The sequence below is a fragment of the Solea senegalensis genome, linkage group LG6 (genome assembly GCF_019176455.1).
Source record: "Solea senegalensis isolate Sse05_10M linkage group LG6, IFAPA_SoseM_1, whole genome shotgun sequence".
In the NCBI taxonomy this organism is placed as follows: Eukaryota; Metazoa; Chordata; class Actinopteri; order Pleuronectiformes; family Soleidae; genus Solea; species Solea senegalensis.
Genome location: NC_058026.1, coordinates 4046349 through 4053095, shown reverse-complemented (window position 1 = coordinate 4053095; position 6747 = coordinate 4046349). Strand labels below are relative to the sequence as shown.

General features: G+C 40.2%; 1 pseudogene; it reads right to left on the bottom strand.

Annotated features, from left to right (window-relative positions):
- Positions 1-1652: 1652 nt before the first annotated feature.
- Positions 1653-6629, bottom strand: LOC122770791 (annotated as a pseudogene).
- Between the last annotated feature and the right edge of the window lie 118 nt (positions 6630-6747).

The following is a 6747-nucleotide window of genomic DNA, read 5'->3' as shown; positions in this document are numbered from 1 at the left end:
GTGTTACTGGTGAAGAGTGAGAAATGATGGCACACAACAAAAATGATTGAAATTCAGGCTTGCCTAAAACAAAAAGCACGTTCAGGATGAGTATCTCTTTGGAATGATGCAGCTGCAGCTCTAAACATCTATTAAATCATAGCACAATAATGTGAACATCATCTCTGCAAAGGTTGACTTTGATCAAGTGAAGCAAAAATTAGAGAGGCTTTAGTGCATAAAGTACAAACAAGGTCTCATTTGGGACATTTTGGCACCATCTGTGCCATTTGTATTATCTCATGTATAAAACTACTTGTTTCATTTTTATATCACTGGTGGTGTTAAATAAAACAGTTTATGGCTTTGTTTCCTTAGACTTCTATATATTTCACATTCCAGAAACGAACACAAGGTGGCAGGACTGAGCTGTATCCCGGTACGCAAGTACGCCTGTATCTCCGTGACGGATTGGCCGATTTGAGTGAATGACACTTCCTTTGAATCATTAGAGCCAATGGAATGACGCTATCGTCGCCAAAATTAGATTGACAGCACTATCAGCCAATCATAATGCTACATAATTATGGAATTTGTAACGCTCCCCCCCCAGGGTCCTAATGTCCGTTAGTGACGCCCGGAATGATTTGAGTGTAACACAGGAAGTCCCTCTGACCGGATACAGCGTTGTTTTCGCTTTTGACGAAGGTAAGAGACATTTTAATGCAGTCGTTCAGCGAAACGATTTCTGTTGTCTGTATTTTTTGGATTTGATCTCTCTGGTGTTTTGGTGTAGAGCGTTTATACACATATCCTCCGAATCTTGTGGAATCGCTGTGTGGTGTGTTGTGTATTAGTGTTAGATCCAGAAATGTGGTGCCATAGGGAGTTGAATTGGTTGATTAGATTTAGTTGTTATATGAGCTGTGTCACATTTAAAATAGATTTTAAAATAGTCTTGTAGCCCAGATTCTGCTGTTGCTCATGATATTATTTCATGTTTAGTGCAGTGTGCAGTGCAGGGTCTGGGCCAATTGGGGTACCTTCAGGGTTATTTCGCTAGTGTTCAATAATGTGTCAGCCATTATAAACTTTGATTACTTTGTCATACAAGAGCTACTTTGTTTATATTTATTGGTAATGCCAAGTCAAGGGTATGTTACATGAGTTATGCATTAATTAACTCTTGCAGTGCCATTATAGTGTGTTTTAAACCATTTGTTTAAAGATTGTGTTCTGCTATTAAACACTAGGTGTGTTTAAGTTAATTGTACAGTAATGTGATTACTTTATGCTTTAAATGTATAGCGGTCATTTTGGGATTACTAATCGATCATGTCTGCACCTCTTCTGTGCTGTGTTTACAACCTCACAACTACATTTGAAAAAGGGAGTCTTTGACCACTTCAGAGAAAGAGAGCAGCTGATCCTATTGGTCTATTGGCTGTTCCACTACACCTACTCTGTATACAAGTCCCCGCTTGTGCTGGATTGCTACTCTGGTACCATCAAAAACCTTCTACGCTAAAAAGAAGCAGGAAAAAGAAATGCTTAAATAACGATAAATAAATGCAATAAAAGTCATTATCAGAGTGTTTCACAGATGGAGAGAGTGCATCTGTCTGAGGTCATCTGATGAGAAAAGCTCAGGACACTAAAGTCTTAATCCCAAAACACGAGTATTTTAATGACCTGGGGATGAAAACCAACAATAAACTATGTTTCCAGCGATTGTGCCAACTGCAGAGAATTGGTTCTTACTCTACATAGAACCAATTGCTCATAACATGTCGAGTGAGAAATAAAGGACTAATTTATTAATAATAATATTATTAATAACAATTATTATATTGTTTATTTGCTTTATTGTTTCAGCTCTAATTCTGGATATGTTAGGAAAGTCACTTTAGCTTCACAGGCGAGGTGTGAGTGAGTGCAGTCGTGGTACTGAGGGGGTTCAGTGGTACAGCAGTTGGACATTCTCAGGTGGAAAGATGCCCACTCGGCCTTGACAGCGCCCCCCTCTCAGTTAGCGAGCCAGAGCAGTCTAGTTGGTCAGTGATGTCGCCACGCAGGAAATGGAGTTGGTTGGTTCGTGGTGGGGGAGGTGTTGTCACAGAGAGCATGAACCAGACCAGGTTTCTGAACAAAGACAAAGCAGAGCAGAGCTGTGACATCACACAAACAGGTTTTGACAGAAAATAACTTCATGATGTACATTTACCCTTGTGTCTCTCTTCGGGGGAGAGTAGAGACGTGGTGAGGGGAGGGGGGACTCCTGAGAGCTGCTTCTATAAGGGTTGGGATAAGGATTATAACCAGGGCGGGACAATGGGTGAGGGGATTGAGGAGGGTCTTTGAGACGGATGACTTTCTCCAAGGCAATGCTGTGAGTTCTGTAGAAATCCACCAAACGGTTAAGGGAGCAGAAGGACTTGTCCCATACACAGTAGTGACCAGCCCGCTCCAGGACTCTGAAATGCTCCACCCTGTCGCCATAGCTGCAGGATAAGAGCAGAGAGGTTAAAAAGATATGTGAGAAAAGCATGCAAACTGCTTTGTTCACCAGCACGTGCTGCTGCTGCTGTCGCCGCCTCATTCCCCCGGCTTCTTTCTCTCTCGCAAATCCCGTAAAACACATTCCTTCTCAGTCAGTGTGACATGTGAAATGAGAAAAATCCTGTGCATGTGTAGGTGTTTCTCCAAGAAAAAACAAAAAAAAAAACAAGTGAGATTTTCTCTCAAAGCTATGGATGAATTTAGCAAAGGTCATGCAAATGTTCACCTTTTGTCAAATGTCAATTCTATTGTAACAACATAGCATTTCTTTTTAATAGTGGGAACATTCAAGTAATCACCTTTATTTTAAATTGAATTACATTAGATTTAATTGAATACACTAAATAAAGCTACGGTGTCACTAATAACAGTAGCAATTGCTCTTTTCACTTCCAGTGTCCCACTTTATGCTAGAACTGTGACACTGCACAGCCAGCACAGCTTAACATAATTCATTCATTCATAATTTTATTTTCTACACTTGTGATTTTGCAGCTGTGGCACGGTGTTCAAAACATTCTTTCATCGGAGGGGCTTATTGTGGAACAGTAGCACAACAGTGGGTGGACTGTGTTACGTCCCACAATAAAAACTGGTGTCTTTGTTCATGGCGCAGTCATAACTCACAGTGAATGGACGTTAGTGTATGTCACAAACTTCACCATGGTGTTTGACATGAAGCCAAACTGTTGTAAAAGGATCCTGCTCACAGACTTCCATGAACACCACCTCCCTCTGCTGGTTACTATTAGGATTACACTGTGTGGTTGTCTGTCTGCCTCTGTATGCGCACACTTAAATGGACTTAAAGGAATACTTCATCGATTTGCATTTAGCTTTGCATTACTAGAATAGGGGTAGTATTTTTGAAAGCTTTGGTGAAGTATTCCTTTAAATCAGGCAGCTTTATACAGCCCGCAGCTTCAGTTTTAAAATGTATTATTTATGGGACAGAAAATAGAAAACCTGTTTACATGTTGTCCCCATTTGCTCAGCTGGTAAGGAGTTGTGCTTTAAACCCATGTCCGGGAATCACGTCCCAGCCATGACAGACAGATGCATGCACCTCTTGCTATGTTGTCGGATTCCAGATGTGAAAGACAGGCAACATTTTTTCATTCGTTCACTCCTGCGTGGCTTAGATTTGGTTACATCATAATTGTGACAATTGTAACTTTTACTGTTAATAAAAGGTCTGAAATGACCTCTAACTTAAATGACGTAATCCTTGTGATGCTTACAGGCGTTCACTGAACATCTATCAGAATCATAATGCACCTGTGTGTAATGAAAGAGCAGTGCAGTGTTACATAAGGCCCTAATTATTATTGAACACGTATAATTTACCTTCAATCATTAAACATGCCCTATGTCACATTGCTGATAGAAATTAAGTTTCCTTCTCCCACACACACACTCACACGCACACTAAGGGTGTGATATTTTTAGTGGTTTTAGTAGAACATATTTAAATAGTCTGACTCTCCCATTATCTCACATTGACACACACTCACAGACACGTGGTTGCTGTAACGTGCACATTTGCATCGTGTGATCTGCGACAGTTTGTCCAGTGCTCTGACTGCCCGACCAAATAGTCCTGCTTACATCCAAAGATTCTGGAGATAACTTACATTACTAACTAACATTATTCTGTTTCATGTGCTATAAGATCTGTGCCGGCCTAATCGGAATTTGATTGTAGTTGTGTTGTTTCACATTTGGTTTCTTTCAACTGTAAAAATGGCAGAGAAATCTAGTGTCTATTGAGTGTATTAATTTGCACTTTTGTATTCAAAGTGAAGCACTAAGTGTGCTGATACTGAACTTGAATTAAACAACTAAATCTTTTTAATGACTTTGAACAGATGTGCAAATGTCAACTAAATGAGCAAATCTTCAACTGCAAAATAAAACCAAATAACTTAAGTTCAACCCTATTTAGATCAGGGGCGTCCAAACCTTTTTTTAACGAGGGCCAGATTTGATAATGTGAAGATTTCCGGGGGGCTGATGGACCCTTCAGACCTTTTTTTTTAACTGTGAAAGTTACACACAAATACTACGACGTGGTGTTAGGGCCACTTTGAGAAAAAAATGTTTTCACAGACTTCGAGAATAAAGTCTTCATTTACGAGATTAATGTCATTTCAACAACTCTCCTCTTCTAAAACAACAGGTTAGAATATTACGACTTCATTCTCATAAATTTACAACCTTATTCTCATAATTTTCTCAAAAAAGTTTTTTCTCTTTCATGGCTGGGTTTACCAACCTGGGACTCCTTACCAGCTGTGTGACTGTCTGATTAGATATGTGTGTAAACAAGTACCTCAGTGACCAGCCAGTAAATGTAGTGCTCTGTCAGTCAAGAGCCTGATAACAGATGGTGTGTGTGTGTGTGTGTGTGTTTCCATATGTGGTGCTGTCACTGACCTGACGGAGAGAGAAAACTCTCCTGGAGCTGACTCACTCTGCCTCACCAGAAACACTCCAGTGTTCTGCCAGCGGAGACGTTGCTCAGCCTCAAGTCGTGACACCTGACCTGCAAACCACCTACGGGAAATGTACACAAAAACCTATATTTAGGATCCTCCTCTTGAGCAAAACTTAGAAAGTCTAACTCTTTAGAGTTGATCAACTGAGAATCCCAAAATGATTACTATTTTTTGTCTGGAACACGTATTGAATAATCTGTAGTGAGGGGTCAGAAGACAAAAATGCATGGGCAACATAAATAATGTAAAAAGGACATAGTACAGTAGTTAAAGTGCTACATTTCTATTCCACTTGAATCTGTTATTTCTAATCATATTTCTAATCGACATATTGGAAAAATAACTTTTTGTACCCATGAGGAAAGAGGGAAATGTAGCTTGCAGGTATGAAGCCACGCTTGCCCTGGATCTCTGCTGTGAACCAGCAAGAGTCTTCCTCCATTTCAGTCACCTATAACACACACATGCACAATCATCCTCCAACATGCGATTAAAACATCGTCTTTTCAGAACGTCCTTTCTACACACACACAAACACACACCACAGTTTTGTGCAGCTATTCTTCCTGGGACATTTGGAAAGCTTTATTTATTTATTAAGTGGGTTATACTCTTAATTCCATTAATTTCAACAAACAATGGAAGGACTAGGTCTGCCACTTTTTTATGTGCAGTACTGATATCACAAACCTGAGTACCTATCGATTTTACTCCATTTTAGACCATTTACGAACGATAAAGCTGTGAACAACACATTTGTGCCGAATCGTTTCAAAGACATTATTCTCCAACTGTGTAACAAATCTTGTTCTCGCCAAAAAGAAGAAATAAACAGCCCAAACATGACTCAGCTAAAATAAAAGAGTCTACATTTTTATCTGTTCGATCAGACCGATTCCCATCCCTAGTCTCCATAATTCTGTGTTTTTTTTCTCCACTTTATAAGATTTTGGCTAGAAACAGCAATGAAATGTCAACAGTTTTGTTTTTCTAGTTCTTAATGCAACAAACTATCATAATTTCGTACATATATAAAACACTTGAATGTGATATTATCTTAATTGTATGGGTCAAATGGTTTTTTTGCGGCTCCAGATTAGTTTTATTTGCTTGGAGAGGAGACATAAATGGCTCTTTTCATACTAAAGGTTGCAGACTCCTTCCTGGCCTACAATATCATAACCACAATTCAAATCTTAGCCCTAAGCATAACCAGTTCCTCAGAAATGAGGTTCTGCCTCAGTAGGACCAGGTTTTGGTCTCCATGAGGACTACTGGTTATGACAGAAAAGGGTCCAAAAGAGGTCACATACCTTGATGATGTCCCCTCTGTGAAAACTGATCTCGTCTGCTTCTGACGCCGTAAACGAGAAAAGAGCTAAGGCCTCCATCCTGAGCAGAGTCAGCCAGGAAAATAGTTTCACTTCATGAATGAACGGAGAGAAAGTGTGAGTGGAGCTCAGCAGAACGATGACACTATTAGAGGATGATAGATAATCTGTGTGTGGTGTGTGTGTAGTTCCCGACATGCACCTCATTAGTTAATGAGGAGCCTTTTCCCTGCATGCGTGTGTCCCTCTGTTCCACCGCGTGACCGAGTTAGAGAGTGTGTGAACACGTGGAGGAAGTGACTGCCCTCCATCAACGACACGCTTTTCCATCAAGGGAAATCAGTGAGTGGACAGGAAGGGAAAGAGAGACCAAAGAGACA